Source organism: Oncorhynchus nerka, linkage group LG12 (genome assembly GCF_034236695.1).
Source record: "Oncorhynchus nerka isolate Pitt River linkage group LG12, Oner_Uvic_2.0, whole genome shotgun sequence".
Lineage (NCBI taxonomy): Eukaryota > Metazoa > Chordata > Actinopteri > Salmoniformes > Salmonidae > Oncorhynchus > Oncorhynchus nerka.
Genome location: NC_088407.1, coordinates 12621748 through 12642224, shown reverse-complemented (window position 1 = coordinate 12642224; position 20477 = coordinate 12621748). Strand labels below are relative to the sequence as shown.

The window sequence follows — 20477 nt, the reverse complement described above, 5'->3', positions numbered from 1 at the left end:
AATTACAGGCCTCTCTCATCTTTTTAAGTGGGAGAACTTGCACAATTGGTGGCTGACTAAATACTTTTTTGCCCCACTGTATATATATACATATATTGTGCTTGTCTTTTTCTAGTAGCACTGACTTTGCTGATAACTTCTGTCTTGAGGAAATAACACTGAAACATGCATGAGTGCACCAGCTGTTCTGGAAAACTGTGTGATCACGCTATCCACAGCTGATGTGAGCAAGACCTTTAAACAGGTCAACATTCACAAGGCTGCTGGGCCCGACAGATTACCAGGACGTGTACTCAGAGCATGTGCGGACCAACTGGCAAGTGTCTTCACTGACATTTTCAACCTCTCCCTGACCGAGTCTGGAATAACTACATGTTTCAAGCAGACCAGCATAGTCCCTGTGCCCAAGAATGCAAATGTAACTTGACTAAATGACTACCACACCGTAGCACTCACGTCGGTAGCCATGACAGTGCTTTGAGAGGCTGGTCGTGGCTCACATCAAAACCATCATCGTGGAAACGCTTGACCCACTCCATTTCAAATACTGCCCCAACAGATCCACAGATGACGCAATCTCAATCGCACTCCACACTGCCCTTTCCCACCTGGACAAAAGGAACACCTATGTGAGAATGCTGTTCATTGACTACAGCTCAGCGTTCAACACCATAGTGCCCACGAAGCTCATCACTAAGCTAAGGACCTTGGGACTATAAACACCTACCTCTGTAACTGGATCCTGGACTTCCTGACGGGCTGCCCCCACGTGGTAAGGGTAGTGCACAACACATCTACCACGCTGATCCTCAACACAGGGACCCCTCAGTGGTGCGTGCTCAGTCCCCTCCTGTACTCCCTGTTCACCCATGACTGCATGGCCAAGCACGACTCCAACACCATCATTAAGTTTTCTGATGAAACAACAGTCTCTGACCTCCCTCAATGTGAGCAAGAAATAGGAGATGATCGTGGACTACAGGAAAGGAGGGCCGAACAGTGTCCACATCACCAACAAACTATCATGGTCCAAACACACCAAGACATTTGTGAAGAGGGCACAAGAACACCTTTTCCCCCTCAGGAGACTGAAAAGATTCCCAGATCCTTACTTTTTATTTTTTACTTTAGTTTAGTTTATTTAGTAAATATTTTCGTAACTTTATTTCTTCAACTGCATTGTTGGTTAAGGGCTTGTAAGTCAGAATTTCACTGTGAGGTCTACTACACCTGTTGTATTCAGCATTTCAATGTAAGGTCTACTACACCTGTTGTATTCAGCATTTCACTGTAAGGTCTACTACCCCTGTTGTATTCAGCATTTCACTGTAAGGTCTACTACACCTGTTGTATTCAGCATTTCACTGTAAGGTCTACTACACCTGTTGTATTCAGCATTTCACTGTAACGTCTACTACACCTGTTGTATTCAGCATTTCACTGTAAGGTCTACTACACCTGTTGTATTCAGCATTTCACTGTCAGGTCTACTACACCTGTTGTATTCAGCATTTCACTGTGAGGTCTACTACACCTGTTGTATTCAGCATTTCACTCTAAGGTCTACTACACCTGTTGTATTCAGCATTTCACTGTAACGTCTACTACACCTGTTGTATTCAGCATTTCACTGTGAGGTCTACTACACCTGTTGTATTCAGCATTTCACTGTGAGGTCTACTACACCTGTTGTATTCAGCATTTCACTGTAACGTCTACTACACCTGTTGTATTCAGCATTTCACTGTAAGGTCTACTACACCTGTTGTATTCAGCATTTCACTGTCAGGTCTACTACACCTGTTGTATTCAGCATTTCACTGTGAGGTCTACTACACCTGTTGTATTCAGCATTTCACTGTAAGGTCTACTACACCTGTTGTATTCAGCATTTCACTGTAAGGTCTACTACACCTGTTGTATTCAGCATTTCACTGCTACTACACCTGTTCAGCATTTCACTGCAAGGTCTACTACACCTGTTGTATTCAGCATTTCACTGTAAGGTCTACTACCCCTGTTGTATTCAGCATTTCACTGTAAGGTCTACTACACCTGTTGTATTCAGCATTTCACTGTAAGGTCTACTACACCTGTTGTATTCAGCATTTCACTGTAAGGTCTACTACACCTGTTGTATTCAGCATTTCACTGTAAGGTCTACTACACCTGTTGTATTCAGCATTTCACTGTAAGGTCTACTACACCTGTTGTATTCAGCATTTCACTGTGAGGTCTACTACACCTGTTGTATTCAGCATTTCACTGTAAGGTCTACTACACCTGTTGTATTCAACAATCTTAGCAATTTCCTCTTAGCTAGCTACATAGTCGTCGTTGTATCAAAGATAATTGCGTAATTATCGTATTTCGTCGTCTCCTATCTGTCGTCTCCTATCTGTCCAACACGTTCACCGTCTACCGTAGCACTGTAGTAACTATCACACTCAACTGAACGTCTTGATTGGTGTAGTGTTAGCTAGCTACATAGCTAGCTACATAGTTGTCTTTGCTGTCTTCGTATCCAAGATAATTGTGTAGCTTAGAGTGTGGAGTCTTAGAGTGATAATTGCGTTATTATCGTATTTCGTCGCCCTCCTATCTGCCTAGCAGCTAGCCAGCTAGCATACGTTCACCGGCTACCGTAGCACTGTAGTAACTATCACACTCAACTGAACGACTTGATTAGTGTAGTGTTAGCTAGCTACATAGCTAGCTACATAGTTGTCTTTGCTGTCTTCGTATCCAAGATAATTGTGTAGCTTAGAGTGTGGAGTCTTAGAGTGATAATTGCGTTATTATCGTATTTCGTCGCCCTCCTATCTGCCTAGCAGCTAGCCAGCTAGCATACGTTCACCGGCTACCGTAGCACTGTAGTAACTATCACACTCAACCGAACGACTTGATTAGTGTAGTATTAGATAGCTACATAGTTGTCTTTGCTGTCTTCGTATCCAAGATAATTGTGTAGTTTAGAGTGTGTAGTCTTAGAGTGATTATCTTAATTCACCGAGGTTAGCTAGCCAGCTATTTTGTCGTCCTTAACGTAGGAGACACTCCTAGCTAGCCAATAGCCAGCCAACGTCTACTGAATAGAACTTTCGCATTCCGGTCGCATTCCGCGTCGCTCCACAGGTAGTATCACTTTTTCATTTCATTTCATTACAGTCCCAACGGTGTGATTTGTTTGATCGTAGCTAGCTACATAGCTAGCTACATAGCCGTCTTTGTTTCAAAGATAATTGTGTAGTCTAGAGCGATTTTCTAGGTTAGCTAGCCAGCTATTGTCGTTCTCCTAACGCAACGTAACGTAACCAACACTGCTAGCTAGCCAGCTGGCTCCCGATAAGCAGCATTGTAGAAACTTCACACTCAACGGTACGACTTGATTAGGGTAGTGTCAACAACGCAGCTAGCCTACCCCAGCAGTACTCTATCATTTTAATCATTTTAGTCAATTAGATTCTTGCTACGTAAGCTTAACTTTCTGAACATTCGAGACGTGTAGTCCACTTGTCATTCCAATCTCCTCTGCATTAGCGTAGCCTCTTCTCTAGCCTGTCAACTATGTGTCTGTCTATCCCTGTTCTCTCCTCTCTGCACAGACCATACAAACGCTCCACACCGCATGGCCGCAGCCACCCTAATCTGGTGGTCCCAGCGCGCACGACCCACGTGGAGTTCCAGGTCTCCGGTAGCCTCTGGAACTGCCGATCTGCGGCCAACAAGGCAGAGTTCATCTCAGCCTATGCCTCCCTCCAGTCCCTCGACTTCTTGACTCTGACGGAAACATGGATCACCACAGACAACACCGCTACTCCTACTGCTCTCTCTTCGTCCGCCCACGTGCTCTCGCACACCCCGAGAGCTTCTGGTCAGCGGGGTGGTGGCACCGGGATCCTCATCTCTCCCAAGTGGTCATTCTCTCTTTCTCCCCTTACCCATCTGTCTATCGCCTCCTTTGAATTCCATGCTGTCACAGTTACCAGCCCTTTCAAGCTTAACATCCTTATCATTTATCGCCCTCCAGGTTCCCTCGGAGAGTTCATCAATGAGCTTGATGCCTTGATAAGCTCCTTTCCTGAGGACGGCTCACCTCTCACAGTTCTGGGCGACTTTAACCTCCCCACGTCTACCTTTGACTCATTCCTCTCTGCCTCCTTCTTTCCACTCCTCTCCTCTTTTGACCTCACCCTCTCACCTTCCCCCTACTCACAAGGCAGGCAATACGCTCGACCTCATCTTTACTAGATGCTGTTCCTCCACTAACCTCATTGCAACTCCCCTCCAAGTCTCCGACCACTACCTTGTATCCTTTTCCCTCTCGCTCTCATCCAACACTTCCCACACTGCCCCTACTCGGATGGTATCGCGCCGTCCCAACCTTCGCTCTCTCTCCCCCGCTACTCTCTCCTCTTCCATCCTATCATCTCTTCCCTCTGCTCAAACCTTCTCCAACCTATCTCCTGATTCTGCCTCCTCAACCCTCCTCTCCTCCCTTTCTGCATCCTTTGACTCTCTATGTCCCCTATCCTCCAGGCCGGCTCGGTCCTCCCCTCCCGCTCCGTGGCTCGACGACTCATTGCGAGCTCACAGAACAGGGCTCCGGGCAGCCGAGCGGAAATGGAGGAAAACTCGCCTCCCTGCGGACCTGACATCCTTTCACTCCCTCCTCTCTACATTTTCCTCTTCTCTCTCTGCTGCTAAAGCCACTTTCTACCACTCTAAATTCCAAGCATCTGCCTCTAACCCTAGGAAGCTCTTTGCCACCTTCTCCTCCCTCTTGAATCCTCCTCCCCCTCCCCCCCTCCTCCCTCTCTGCAGATGACTTCGTCAACCATTTTGAAAAGAAGGTCGACGACATATAACCGCCATCGATAAAAGACAGTACTGTGCAGCCGTCTTCATCGACCTCGCCAAGGCTTTCGACTCTGTCAATCACCATATTCTTATCGGCAGACTCAATAGCCTCGGTTTCTCGGATGACTGCCTTGCCTGGTTCACCAATTACTTTGCAGACAGAGTTCAGTGTGTCAAATCGGAGGGCATGCTGTCCGGTCCTCTGGCAGTCTCTATGGGGGTGCCACAGGGTTCAATTCTCGGGCCGACTCTTTTCTCTGTATATATCAATGATGTTGCTCTTGCTGCGGGCGATTCCCTGATCCACCTCTCAGACGACACCATTCTATATACTTTCGGCCCGTCATTGGACACTGTGCTATCTAACCTCCAAACGAGCTTCAATGCCATACAGCACTCCTTCCGTGGCCTCCAACTGCTCTTAAACGCGAGTAAAACCAAATGCATGCTTTTCAACCGATCGCTGCCTGCACCCGCATGCCCGACTAGCATCACCACCCTGGATGGTTCCGACCTTGAATATGTGGACATCTATAAGTACCTAGGTGTCTGGCTAGACTGCAAACTCTCCTTCCAGACTCACATCAAACATCTCCAATCGAAAATCAAATCAAGAGTCGGCTTTCTATTCCGCAACAAAGCCTCCTTCACTCACGCCGCCAAGCTTACCCTAGTAAAACTGACTATCCTACCGATCCTCGATTTCGGCGATGTCATCTACAAAATGGCTTCCAACACTCTACTCAGCAAACTGGATGCAGTCTATCATAGTGCCATCCGTTTTGTCACCAAAGCACCTTATACCACCCACCACTGCGACTTGTATGCTCTAGTCGGCTGGCCCTCGCTACATATTCGTCGCCAGACCCACTGGCTCAGGTCATCTACAAGTCCATGCTAGGTAAAGCTCCGCCTTATCTCAGTTCACTGGTCACGATGGCAACACCCATCCGTAGCACACGCTCCAGCAGGTGTATCTCACTGATCATCCCTAAAGCCAACACCTCATTTGGCCGCCTCTCGTTCCAGTACTCTGCTGCCTGTGACTGGAATGAACTGCAAAAATCGCTGAAGTTGGAGACTTTTATCTCCCTCACCAACTTCAAACATCAGCTATCCGAGCAGCTAACCGATCGCTGCAGCTGTACATAGTCTATTGGTAAATAGCCCACCCATTTTCACCTACCTCATCCCCATACTGTTTTTATACTGTTTTTTTATTTTATTTATTTATTTACCTTTCTGCTCTTTTGCACACCAATATCTCTACCTGTACATGACCATCTGATCATTTATCACCCCAGTGTTAATCTGCAAAATTGTATTATTCGCCTACCTCATGCCTTTTGCACACATTGTATATAGACTGCCCATTTTTTTTTCTACTGTGTTATTGACTTGTTAATTGCTTACTCCATGTGTAACTCTGTGTTGTCTGTTCACACTGCTATGCTTTATCTTGGCCAGGTCGCAGTTGCAAATGAGAACTTGTTCTCAACTAGCCTACCTGGTTAAATAAAGGTGAAATAAAAAATAAAATAAATAAAAAACATCCGATCCTCGTTTGCTAAGTCAAACGACACCGCTGGTTCTGCTCACACTGCCCTACCCTGTGCTCTGACCTCTTTCTCCCCTCTCTCTCCAGATGACATCTCGCGTCTTGTGACGGCCGGCCGCCCAACAACCTGCCCGCTTGACCCTATCCCCTCCTCTCTTCTCCAGACCATCTCCGGTGACCTTCTCCCTTACCTCACCTCGCTCATCAACTCATCCCTGACCGCTGGCTACGTCCCTCCCGTCTTCAAGAGAGCGAGAGTTGCACCCCTTCTGAAAAAACCTACACTCGATCCCTCCGATGTCAACAACTACAGACCAGTATCCCTTCTTTCTTTTCTCTCCAAAACTCTTGAAAGTGCCGTCCTTGGCCAGCTCTCCCGCTATCTCTCTCAGAATGACCTTCTTGATCCAAATCAGTCAGGTTTCAAGACTAGTCATTCAACTGAGACTGCTCTTCTCTGTATCACGGAGGCGCTCCGCACTGCTAAAGCTAACTCTCTCTCCTCTGCTCTCATCCTTCTAGACCTATCGGCTGCCTTCGATACTGTGAACCATCAGATCCTCCTCTCCACCCTCTCCGAGTTGGGCATCTCCCGGCGCGCCCCACGCTTGGATTGCGTCCTACCTGACAGGTCGCTCCTACCAGGTGGCGTGGCGAGAACCGTCTCCTCACCACGTGCTCTCACCACTGGTGTCCCCCAGGGCTCTGTTCTAGGCCCTCTCCTATTCTCGCTATACACCAAGTCACTTGGCTCTGTCATAACCTCACATGGTCTCTCCTATCATTGCTATGCAGACGACACACAATTAATTTTCTCCTTTCCCCTTCTGACGACCAGGTGGCGAATCGCATCTCTGCATGTCTGGCAGACATATCAGTGTGGATGACGGATCATCACCTCAAGCTGAACCTCGGCAAGACGGAGCTGCTCTTCCTCCCGGGGAAGGACTGCCCGTTCCATGATCTCGCCATCACGGTTGACAACTCCATTGTGTCCTCGTCCCAGAGCGCTAAGAACCTTGGCGTGATCCTGGACAACACCCTGTCGTTCTCAAATAACATCAAGGCGGTGGCCCGTTCCTGTAGGTTCATGCTCTACAACATCCGCAGAGTACGACCCTGCCTCACACAGGAAGCGGCGCAGGTCCTAATCCAGGCACTTGTCATCTCCCGTCTGGATTACTGCAACTCGCTGTTGGCTGGGCTCCCTGCCTGTGCCATTAAACCCCTACAACTCATCCAGAACGCCGCAGCCCGTCTGGTGTTCAACCTTCCCAAGTTCTCTCACGTCACCCCGCTCCTCCGCTCTCTCCACTGGCTTCCAGTTGAAGCTCGCATCTGCTACAAGACCATGGTGCTTGCCTACGGAGCTGTGAGGGGAACGGCACCTCACTACCTCCAGGCTCTGATCAGGCCCTACACCCAAACAAGGGCACTGCGTTCATCCACCTCTGGCCTGCTCGCCTCCCTACCACTGAGGAAGTACAGTTCCCGCTCAGCCCAGTCAAAACTGTTCGCTGCTCTGGCCCCCCAATGGTGGAACAAACTCCCTCACGACGCCAGGACAGCGGAGTCAATCACCACCTTCCGGAGACACCTGAAACCCCACCTCTTTAAGGAATACCTAGGATAGGATAAAGTAATCCTTCTCCCCTCCCCCCTTAAAAGACCTAGATGCACTATTGTAAAGTGGCTGTTCCACTGGATGTCATAAGGTGAAAGCACCAATTTGTAAGTCGCTCTGGATAAGAGCGTCTGCTAAATGACTTAAATGTAAATGTAAATGTTGTATTCAGCATTTCACTGTAAGGTCTACTACACCTGTTGTATTCAGCATTTCACTGTAAGGTCTACTACACCTGTTGTATTCAGCATTTCACTGTAAGGTCTACTACACCTGTTGTATTCAGCATTTCACTGTAAGGTCTACTACACCTGTTGTATTCAGCATTTCACTGTAAGGTCTACTACACCTGTTGTATTCAGCATTTCACTGTAAGGTCTACTACACCTGTTGTATTCAGCATTTCACTGTAAGGTCTACTACACTTGTTGTATTCAGCATTTCACTGTAACGTCTACTACACCTGTTGTATTCAGCATTTCACTGTGAGGTCTACTACACCTGTTGTATTCAGCATTTCACTGTAAGGTCTACTACACCTGTTGTATTCAGCATTTCACTGTAAGGTCTACTACACCTGTTGTATTCAGCATTTCACTGTAAGGTCTACTACACCTGTTGTATTCAGCATTTCACTGTAAGGTCTACTACACCTGTTGTATTCAGCATTTCACTGTGAGGTCTACTACACCTGTTGTATTCAGCATTTCACTGTAAGGTCTACTACACCTGTTGTATTCAGCATTTCACTGTAAGGTCTACTACACCTGTTGTATTCAGCATTTCACTGTAAGGTCTACTACACCTGTTGTATTCAGCATTTCACTGTAACGTCTACTACACCTGTTGTATTCAGCATTTCACTGTAAGGTCTACTACACCTGTTGTATTCAGCATTTCACTCTAAGGTCTACTACACCTGTTGTATTCAGCATTTCACTGTGAGGTCTACTACACCTGTTGTATTCAGCATTTCACTGTGAGGTCTACTACACCTGTTGTATTCAGCATTTCACTGTAATGTCTACTACACCTGTTGTATTCAGTGCATGTGAGAAATACAATGTTATTTTATTTGATATGTGCTTGTCTTACCTAGCTATCTTTAGATGAATGAACTGACTGTAAGTCACTTTGGATAAAACTGTCTGCTAAATGACTAAAAGGTCAAGGTAAATAAATAAAGATGTATTCAATTTTTTTTTTTTTTTACATTTTATTTCACCTTTATTTTACCAGGTAGGCCAGTTGAGAACAAGTTCTCATTTACAACTGTGACCTGGCCACGATAAAGCAAAGCAGTTCGACACATACAAAAACACAGAGTTACACATGGAATAAACAAATGTAACGGATAGCTTAGTTAGCGGTGCGCGCTAAATAGCGTTTCAATCGGTGACGTCACTTGCTCTGAGACCTTGAAGTAGTGGTTCCCCTTGCTCTGCAAGGACAGCGGCTTTTGTGGAGCGATGGGTAACGATGCTTCGTGGGTGACTGTTGTTGATGTGTGCAGAAGGTTCCTGGTTCTGGCAAGGGGACGGTCTAAAGTTATACTGTTACACAAACATACAGACAATAATACAGTAGAAAAGTACATATACAGTGTGTGCAGATGAGGTAAGATTAAGGGAGGTAAGGCAATAAATAGGCCATAGTGGCGAAGTAATTACAATATAGCAATTAAAACACTGGAGTTATAGATGTGCAAAAGATGAATGTGCAAGTTGAGATACTGGGGTGCAAAGGAGCAAGATAAATAAATAAATACCGTATGGGGATGAGGTAGTTAGATGGGCTCTTTACAGATCAAATCAAAATCAAATCAAATCAGATGGGCTATGTACAGGTGCAGTGATCTGTGATCTGCTCTGACAGTTGGTGCTTAAAGCTAGTGAGGGAGATATGAGTCTCCAGCTTCAGTGATTTTTGCAGTTTGCTTCAGTCATTGGCAGCAGAGAACTGGAAGGAAAGGCTGATGTAATGATTAAACAGTACAGAGTATTGGAGGAAACTCACTGGTCTGCTGTTCAAAGTCCGTTGATGTTCTCACATAATTAGAATATAAATTCCTCTGTTTTGTCATTTCTGTCATGCTGATGAGAAAATGTTTGGACTGATGTGATTGATACATCAAATAACATTTCAGAAAAGGTCTCCTTGCTCTTGTCCTAGAGTATGTTTCATCAGATTTCACCTAATGCTGCTCATTGATGATATTTATTTAATATTGTATAATGTTATAAAGTCGACTCCTGATGATCCTAAACCAGTTTCTACTGGTTTGTAGGCTGCCCCAATCCAGCTGGCGGCGCTATTGTTCTTTTCCGTGTTCGCTACCCGCTACAACCAAGGAAAGCATGTTTAAAATTATTATTTGACTAGAACACGGAAATAGGATTGGAGAAGACTTTGTTTTGATTTTGCAATCCTTGTGTGAAGTAAAGAAAGACATACTGACTGAACTAAGTTGGGTAACGTTACCCAACTCCCTTTTGACTGAAAATGTCTAAACTACAGTTGTTTCGTGTGTTTTTAAATGAGCGTTTAACCGCGGCTGCTGTGGAGATTTTCGGGGCAGTTGAGAAAACGGTAGTGGAGTACCAGGAGGAGAATGATCGGCTACGGAGACTGCTGCGGATCACACCGGAGATGCAACTATGTAGAATAGGTTCGTATTTAGATACTGATAGCTAGTTATAGTTCTACTTTATTTATAAACTGTTTGGCTAAAGTGAGTCACTGTGAATCTATTTGAAAGAACAGTTAGCTAAGCTATTTAATGTAAGATCCACCCGTGCATCATTTAAAAGTTGTGTGTCACGAAAAACGTATTGAAATAGCATAACTGGTTGGCTTCGTCATTCTGACGCCGACGCAATTTCATTGGAGATATTAAATCTTTCTTTTGATCAGCTGAGGGTTAATGGTCAAAGGCCATTCCCAAGTTAAAGGACCCATGAGCACCAACATGTGAAATTCATAGAAGCATGTCAAATGTATATATTAATAAAGGCATAGACACATGTTATTTTTTGTTTTAGGAATAAGCAAAGGCTTTGATTTCTGGTTAAAAATAAATACATGGAAAAGGGGTCTTAAACATCTACCAGGCAAATATATAAGAAATACATCAAAACACAATAATACTGAAGTTAAAGACCACTAAGGAAGGCCAACTCATTTCAACTAATTTTAACTATGTTTCATTTTGCAGAAATGATTTGCCTAATGTGAGTTTTTAAGAGCATTACCCAGTGTCTTGTTATTGTTACAAAAACCCCACATACAGTTAGTAGCTCCATTAGTATTGGGACAGTAACACATTTTCGTTGTTGTTTTGGCTCCGTTTTGACTACATTAATACCACATATAAGTGAATTTGTCCCAATACTTTTGGTCCCCTAAAATGTGGGGATTTTGTACAAAACGTGATGTAATTTCTAAACGGTTCACCCAATATCAATTAAAGTTGACAGTCTGCACTTTAACCTCATGGTATCATTTCAAGTGCTGGAGTACAGAGCCAGAACAAACAAAAAAAAAACATTGTCACTGTCCCAATACTTTTGGAGCTCATTGGATCTTTAAGATCGTTTTCTAATTTCTCTCCCTCATGAGGAAGGTTAATGAAAGTTTACAGAAGTAAGAACTATATGTGTACCTACCAATTCATTATTGTGTTTGTTTATGATTCATGAAGTGCTTAAAAGTGTCATTCTGTTACGGAATCCATAATATTTCCATGCATTTCTGTGTAGTACAAGATCAGGGACCCATGATGTCATTCTGTTATCAGGTGTTAATCCACTTCAGGGTCAACTTAAATATACACTGAACAAAAACATAAATGTGCAAACTGCAACAATTTCAAAGATTTTACAGAGTAACAATTCATATAAGGAAATCAGTCAACTGAAATAAACTCATTAGGCCCTAATCTATGGATTTTCAGAGATATGCATCTGTTGGTCACAGATACCTTTTAAAAAATGGTAGGGGCGTTGATCAGAAAACCAGTCAGTATCTGGTGTGGCCACCAATTTGCCTCATGCAGCGCGACACATCTACTTTGTATAGTGTTGATCAGGCTGTTGATTGTGGCCTGTGGAATGTTGTCCCACTCCTCTTCAATGGCTGTGCGGAGTTGCTGGGTATTGGTGGGAACTGGAACACGCTGTCTTACACGTCAATCCAGTGCATCCCAAACATGCTCGAACATCCCAAACATGGGCGACATGTCTGGTGAGTATGCAGGCCATGGAAGAACTGGGACAATTTCAGCTTCAAGGAATTGTGTACAGATCCTTGCAACATGGGGCTCTGCATTATCACGCTGAAACATGAGGTGATGGCCGTGGATGAATGTCACGACAATGGGCCTCAGGATCTCGTCACAGTATCTCTGTGCATTCAAATTGCCATCAATAAAATGCTATTGTTATGCCTGCCCATTCCATAACCCCACTGCCCCCATGGGGCAATCTGTTCACAACATTAACATCAGCAAACCGCTCTCCCACACGACGCCATACACGCTGTCTGCTATCTGTTGAAACTGGGATTCATCCGTGAAGGGCACACTTCTCCAGAGTGCCATTGGCCATCAAAGGTGAACATTTGCTCACTGAAGTTGTTTACGATACGGAACTGCAGTCAGATCACGGCCCCGGTGAGGACGACGAGCAAATGATCTTCCCTGAGGCGCTTTCTGACAGTTTGTGCAGTAACTCTTCAGTTGTACAAACCCACAGTTTCATCAGCTGTCTGGGTGGCTGGTCTCAGACGATCCTGCTGGTGAAACAGCCAGATGTGGAGGTCCTGGGCTGGTGTTGTTTACACGTGGTCTGCGGTTGTGAGGCCGGTTGGATGTAATGCCAAATTCTATAAAATGACGTTGGAGGTGGATTATGGTAGAGAAATGAACATTCAATTCTCTGCAACAGCTCTGTTGGACATTCCTGCAGTCAGCAGGCCAATTGCTCCCCCAAAAGTTGAGACATTTTTGGCATTATAGTTGTGTGACAAAACTGCACATTTTAGAGTGGCCTTTTATTATCCCCGCAGAAGGTACACCTGTGTAATGATCATTCCTTTTAATCAGCTTCTTGATATGCCACACCTTGGCAAAGGAGAAATGCTCACTAACAGGGATGTAAACAAATTTGTGTGCAAAATTTGAGAGAAATAAGCTTTTTGTGCATATTGAGGATTTCTGGAATCTTTTTTTTCAGCTCATGAAACATGGGACCAAATCAAATTGTATTTGTCACATACACATGGTTAGCAGATGTTAGTGCGAGTGTAGCGAAATGCTTGTGCTTCTAGTTCCGACAATGCAGTAATAACCAACAAGTAATCTAGCTAACAATTCCAAAACTACTACCTTATAGACACAAGTGTAAGGGGATAAAGAATATGTACATAAAGATATATGAATGAGTGATGGTACAGAGCGGCATAGGCAAGATACAGTAGATGGTATTGAGTGCAGTATATACATATGAGATGAGTATGTAAACAAAGTGGCATAGTTAAAGTGGCTAGTGATACATGTATTACATAAGGATGCAGTAGATGATATAGAGTACAGTATATACGTATACATATGAGATGAATAATGTAGGGTATGTAAACATTATATTAGGTAGCATTGTTTAAAGTGGCTAGTGATATATTTTACATAATTTCCCATCAATTCCCATTATTAAAGTGGCTGGAGTTGAGTCAGTGTGTTGGCAGCAGCCACTCAATGTTAGTGGTGGCTGTTTAACAGTCTGATGGCCTTGAGATAGAAGCTGTTTTTCAGTCTCTCGGTCCCTGCTTTGATGCACCTATACTGACCTCGCCTTCTGGATGATCGCGGGGTGAACAGGCAGTGGCTCGGGTGGTTGTTGTCCTTGATGATCTTTATGGCCTTCCTGTGACATCGGGTGGTGTAGGTGTCCTGGAGGGCAGGTAGTTTGCCCCCGGTGATGCGTTGTGCAGACCTCACTACCCTCTGGAGAGCCTTAGGGTTGTGGGCGGAGCAGTTGCCGTACCAGGCGGTGATACAGCCCGACAGGATGATCTCGATTGTGCATCTGTAGAAGTTTGTGAGTGCTTTTGGTGACAAGCCGAATTTCTTCAGCCTCCTGAGGTTGAAGAGGCGCTGCTGCGCCTTCTTCACGATGCTGTCTGTGTGGGTGGACCAATTCAGTTTGTCTGTGATGTGTACGCCGAGGAACTTAAAACTTACTACCCGATCCACTACTGTTCCATCGATGTGGATAGGGGGGTGTTCCCTCTGCTGTTTCCTGAAGTCCACAATCATCTCCTTAGTTTTGTTGACGTTGAGTGTGAGGTTATTTTCCTGACACCACACTCCGAGGGCCCTCACCCTGTAGGCCGTCTCGTCGTTGTTGGTAATCAAGCCTACCACTGTTGTGTTGTCCGCAAACTTGATGATTGAGTTGGAGGCGTGTGTGGCCACGCAGTCGTGGGTGAACAGGGAGTACAGGAGAGGGCTCAGAACGCACCCTTGTGGGGCCCCAGTGTTGAGGATCAGCGGGGTGGAGATGTTGTTGCCTACCCTCACCACCTGGGGGCGGCCCGTCAGGAAGTCCAGTACCCAGTTGCACAGGGCGGGGTCGAGACCCAGGGTCTCGAGCTTGATGACGAGCTTGGAGGGCACTATGGTGTTAAATGCCAAGCTGTAGTCTATGAACAGCATTCTCACATAGGTATTCCTCTTGTCCAGATGGGTTAGGGCAGTGTGCAGTGTGGTTGAGATTGCATCGTCTGTGGACCTATTTGGGCGGTAAGCAAATTGGAGTGGGTCTAGGGTGTCAGGTAGGGTGGAGGTGATATGGTCCTTGACTAGTCTCTCAAAGCACCTCATGATGACGGAAGTGAGTGCTACGGGGCGGTAGTCGTTTAGCTTAGTTACCTTAGCTTTCTTGGGAACAGGAGCAATGGTGGCCCTCTTGAAGCATGTGGGAACAACAGACTGGGATAGGGATTGATTGAATATGTCCGTAAACACACCAGCCAGCTGGTCTGCGCATGCTCTGAGGGCGCGGCTGGGGATGCCGTCTGGGCCTGCCGTCTGGGCCTGCAGCCTTGCGAGGGTTGACACGTTTAAATGTTTTCCTCATGTCGGCTGCAGTGAAGGAGAGTCCGCATGTTTTATTTGCGGGCCATGTCAGTGGTCCTCAAAGCGGGCAAAAAAGTTGTTTAGTCTGCCTGGGAGCAAGACATCCTGGTCCGTGACGGGGCTGTTTTTCTTTTTGTAGTCCGTGATTGACTGTAGACCCTGCCACATATCTCTTGTGTCTGAGCCGTTGAATTGAAATTCTACTTTGTCTCTATACTGACGCTTAGCTTGTTTGATTGCCTTGCGGAGGGAATAGTTACACTGTTTGTATTCGGTCATGTTTCCAGTCACCTTGCCCTGATTAAAAGCAGTGGTTCGCGCTTTCAGTTCCACGCGAATGCTGCCATCAATCCACGGTTTCTGGTTAGGGAATGTTTTAATCGTTGCTATGGGAACGACATCTTCAACGCACGTTCTAATGAACTCGCTCACCGAATCAGCGTATTCGTCAATGTTGTCGTCTGACACAATACGGAACATATCCCAGTCCACGTGATGGAAGCAGTCTTGGAGTGTGGAATCAGATTGGTCGGACCAGCGTTGAACAGACCTCAGCGCGGGAGCTTCTTGTTTTAGTTTCTGACTGTAGGCAGGGATCAACAAAATGGAGTCGTGGTCATCTTTTCCGAAAGGAGGGCGGGGCAGGGCCTTATATGCGTCGCGGAAGTTGGCATAGCAATGATCCAACACGTTACATGTTGTTTATATTCTTGTTCAGTATAGTTTAAAAAAAGATGTGTAATATCATAGCTGACATCCCATTCTTTCTGCAGACATCTTTGAATCTTGACTCAGAATATATATTTAACAGTTTTTAGAAAACTTGGGTCACATAAAAAAACATACAGAGATTTTACCGTCATTCTGCACTGTTCTTCCAGTAAATGTGTTTTTGTAAAATTTTCATTGGACTTTTTTAAAAGTCGTCCTTGTGCAAAGAGTTTGTTTAACTTTGGAATGAATAGTTTTTGTTTGTGTTATGGGATCTTCATCAATAATGACTAAATGAGGTATACTGCACTATAACTGGCAAGAATTCTACCCGGTCTTTCTTATAGTATTAAATAATGTTTGTCCATTAGGAAGGGGTTATATGGCATGGACCTAGGAAGAAAGGAATGTATGTGGAGATAGGAGAGGACAGGGAGGGCTCCTCCAGAGTTATAGTGTCTGGGGGAGCCTGGAACGGTCAGTTGAGGGGTTATAAACTGTGGTTAGACTCATGAGAAAATCCCTGTTGGTGTGTATGTGTGTGCGTAGTTTAGGATGATAGGAAGGAATGGATTTGTGAACTTTGGAGCTCTCGCAAATAAATTGGAACCTAATCAATTGTGAGCTGGGAATTCTGTCTGTTTTTATTTAAGACCAGAACTTTACAAACTCTGGGTATCAGACAGATAAATATAATTGGAATTTATGAACACTGATTAAATAATTACTTGACAGTTTGGGATACATTTAAAAAAGAAAACTCTGCGTCTCAGCTCTATCTAAAAAAAAACAATTGATTCTTGATTGTGATACGTTTTTTTTGGAAACCTAAAAACTGAACTTCATAATCGTCCAAAAATAACCAAACAAATGATTCGAACCAATGCTTGTTTTTAATCCCACTCTTTGTTTCCTTTCGCTCAGGGAGTTCAGGTCAATGTGCAACACTAAACACCTGTGGGAATCTGTGGTAAAACAGCATCGGTGTATATTATTTTGGGTTGATATAAAAGTTGAGTTTCTAAGGTTTCCAAAACCGTATTGAACACAACGGTTATTAAGGTTTAGACAGAGTGTCAGGACTTTTGTACACATTAGTCACAGTGAGTTCCATAGTAGGAATGAGAACCCAAGTCTTATATGGGTTGTGTTAAGAAGAGCACATACCTAGCTGGACTCAGGCAGGTCTACAGGCTGTGTAGATCATAGACATCCATGCAAATAAAGCCATTTGATATTTAAAATCATAGACATCTAAAATTCACCTGTATGATTAAAGTGTTATATTTAATTACGTGGTACATAAATAATGTCTGCTCCTCCTCTTATTCCCTCCAGACTCCCTGCAGCTCTCTGTCTCTGAAGAGGTTCCCCCTGAGCAGCAGCACTGTGAGCAGGAGTGGAGCCCCAGTCTGGGGCAGAAGGACCCAGAGACCAAACAGATTAAAGAGGAACAGGAGGAAGTCAGGACCAGTCAGGAGGAAGAGCAGCTTCAAGGGGTGGAGCCTAATATCATAGAGTTCCAATTTACTCCTTCCTGTGTGAAAAGTGAATGTGATCAGGAGGACCCACTTTGGTCATTGACTCTTCCCCAAACCCAGACTGAGGAAAACAGAGAGAGACTCTAAACCAGTGGATCTCAAACCTTTTGGCACTATGATCCATATTAAGGGTCTCAACATTCCCTGTGACCCTCCAGATAATAAAAACAATGCCTCCAGCCACAGCTCAGCTGTAAGCAGCGACCCAGTAGGACTTGACAGCAGGTCACCATTGGATCCCAATCCACCATTGGGTCCCAGCCCACCATTGGATCCCAGTCCACCATTGGATCCCAGTCCACCATTGGATCCCAGTCCACCATTGGATCCCAGCCCACTATTGGATCCCAGCCCACTATTGGATCCCAGTCCACCATTGGATCCCAGTCCACCATTGGATCCCAGCCCACCATTGGATCCCAGTCCAGCATTGGATCCCAGTCCACCATTGGATCCCAGTCCACCATTGGATCCCAGTCCACCATTGGATCCCAGTCCACCATTGGATCCCAGTCCACCATTGGATCCCAGTCCACCATTGGATCCCAGCCCACCATTGGATCCCAGTCCACCATTGGATCCCAGTCCACCATTGGATCCCAGTCCACCATTGGATCCCAGTCCACCATTTGATCCCAGCCCACCATTGGATCCCAGCCCACCATTGGATCCCAGCCCACCATTGGATCCCAGTCCACCATTGGATCCCAGTCCACCATTGGATCCCAGCCCACCATTGGATCCCAGTCCACCATTGGATCCCAGTCCACCATTGGATCCCAGTCCACCATTGGATCCCAGTCCACCATTGGATCCCAGCCCATTATTGGAGAAACACTGTTCCAAACTCGGCACCACGTCTAGAAGAACTCACCACTGCCATGACTGTGGTGCAACGTTTCCTCTGAAAGCTGACCTGCAGAGACATGTGACTTTCACCAAGAAGAGACTCAGTGAATGCCGCTTCTGCCAAAAACGCTACAACTCCACCTGTAAACTGAAGGCCCATGTCCGACTCTGCACCTGTTCCATTTGTAGCAAGTTCTTTAAACTCAAAAAAGATCTTTCCAGGCACATGAGGACTCACGCAGGAGAGAAATGTTTTAGCTGTGGTGATTGTGGGAAAGGCTTCAGTCTCAAGAAGACCCTAACCAGACATAAACTGATTCACGCAGGAGAGAAACGATTTAGCTGTGGTGACTGTGGGAAAAGCTTCAGTCGCAAGCACACTCTAACCGAACATATACGGACTCACACAGGAGAGAAACCTTTTAGCTGTGGTGACTGTGGGAAAAGCTTCAGTCGCAAGCACACTCTAACCGAACATATACGGACTCACACAGGAGAGAAACCATTTAGTTGTGGCGACTGTGGGAAGAGATTCAGACACAAGACGACCCTAAACAATCATATACTGACTCACACAGGAGAGAAACCATTTAGTTGTGGCGACTGTGGGAAGAGATTCAGACACAAGACGACCCTAAACAATCATATACTGACTCACACAGGAGAGAAACCATTTAGTTGTGGCGACTGTGGGAAGAGTTTCAGTGTGAAGAGCAATCTGTTTATGCATGTTAAAAACATCCACAAAGCAAGAAAACTATTGGGGCATTCACGTGCACATCCGAAGTGGAAAACTTCCCAATAAGCAAGTTGCAATTCAAATGCTTTATTATCTAAATGTTGACGGTGTGTGTGGGGCAATGGAGATAAACAAAATGGTGCAGTTTGAGGCCATGTGACGGAGAGTGATGCGGGCCCTGGAGATGGGAGTGTGCGCAGGTGGATCTGGGCTGGGGTGATGTTGTGGATGTTTGTGCGATGTTGTCGTTTTAATGTTTTGTATTGTGTGTGTAAGGAAAAAAAACAAGGAAGGAAGGAAGTCGCAAGTGTGACATGATTGTGTTCAAGTGCTTTTTGAAGTCGGAACAATTCTTCGACCATTAAGATTTTAGCAAGTTAGATAAGCTAGCCAATGTTGCTAACAATACATTTAGCTTGCTTGAAGGTGCAGTCTGGGATCTTAAAGGGATACCTCGGGATTTAGGCTTTTATGATTTAGGCCTTTTAGGGTTTTATTTTACAAATTGTATGTCTCTGCATCCAGTATGAAGGAAGTTGGAGGTAGTTTTGCGAGCCAATGCTAAATAGTGTTAGCACAATAACTGGAAGTCTATAGTATCTACTAGCATGCTAGCAGTTGCCATAAACTGCCAGTCATTGCGGTAACACTAGTTAGCAACTTCCTGTAAACTGCATGCCTAGACATAAAAATGGCATCTATGAGTTCATCTGATTCAGGGGAAGTAGATAAAGGGCTTCAATTGCCAAAATCCTTAAGTATCCCTTTAAGCATTTACATGTTTAAAAAATATATATTGTACAAATTCTTTGTAAAAATTCTCATTCTCCCAACTCTAATAAAGCCAACAGCACATGAAGGCCCAATTTTGTTCTCGGGAATGGATAAGAATTGGGCTGCCCATGTAAATAAACACTGCCAAAGTCTGTTGGTGTGTTCAGGTTATTATATCTAACTCAGTTGGTAGAGCATGGTGCTTGCAATGCCTGGGTTGTGGGTTCGAAACCGACGGGGGACCAGAAGGAGACATTCTGCATAAGAGCATCTGCTAAATGACTCAAATGTAAACAGGACTTCCTGGTTGTTTTGTTTTGTAAAGTCTCTCAGGTGATGAGGATGGTAAAGATTGGTGTTATTGATACATTAAAACATGTTTATACTTTTAACAGAAAATGTCTCCTTCAATTTGTCCAAGAGTATTTATCAACCATTTTTACCTAATGCTGCTTATTAACCTCTATGGGATCGGTGTCCAGCTAATGATTCATAATTTATGACATTCCTGGGAGTGTTTAAACTTACATTTTGTATTAACATATCATTTTTGTAGGTTATGTACATGAAAATGTATCAATTGACCAATTCGGCACATTGTGGTGAGACTTTTGAACAGTAAATGCAATGGTTCATTGAATCAGTTAAACGTTGTACATACACTGCTGCCATCTAGTGGGCAAAATCTA

The 20477-nt window shown here is 44.8% G+C and overlaps 1 pseudogene; it reads left to right on the top strand.

Annotated features, from left to right (window-relative positions):
- The first annotated feature begins 10392 nt into the window (after nucleotides 1–10392).
- On the top strand, nucleotides 10393–20187 carry LOC115137862 (zinc finger protein 358-like; annotated as a pseudogene).
- Nucleotides 20188–20477: the final 290 nt, after the last annotated feature.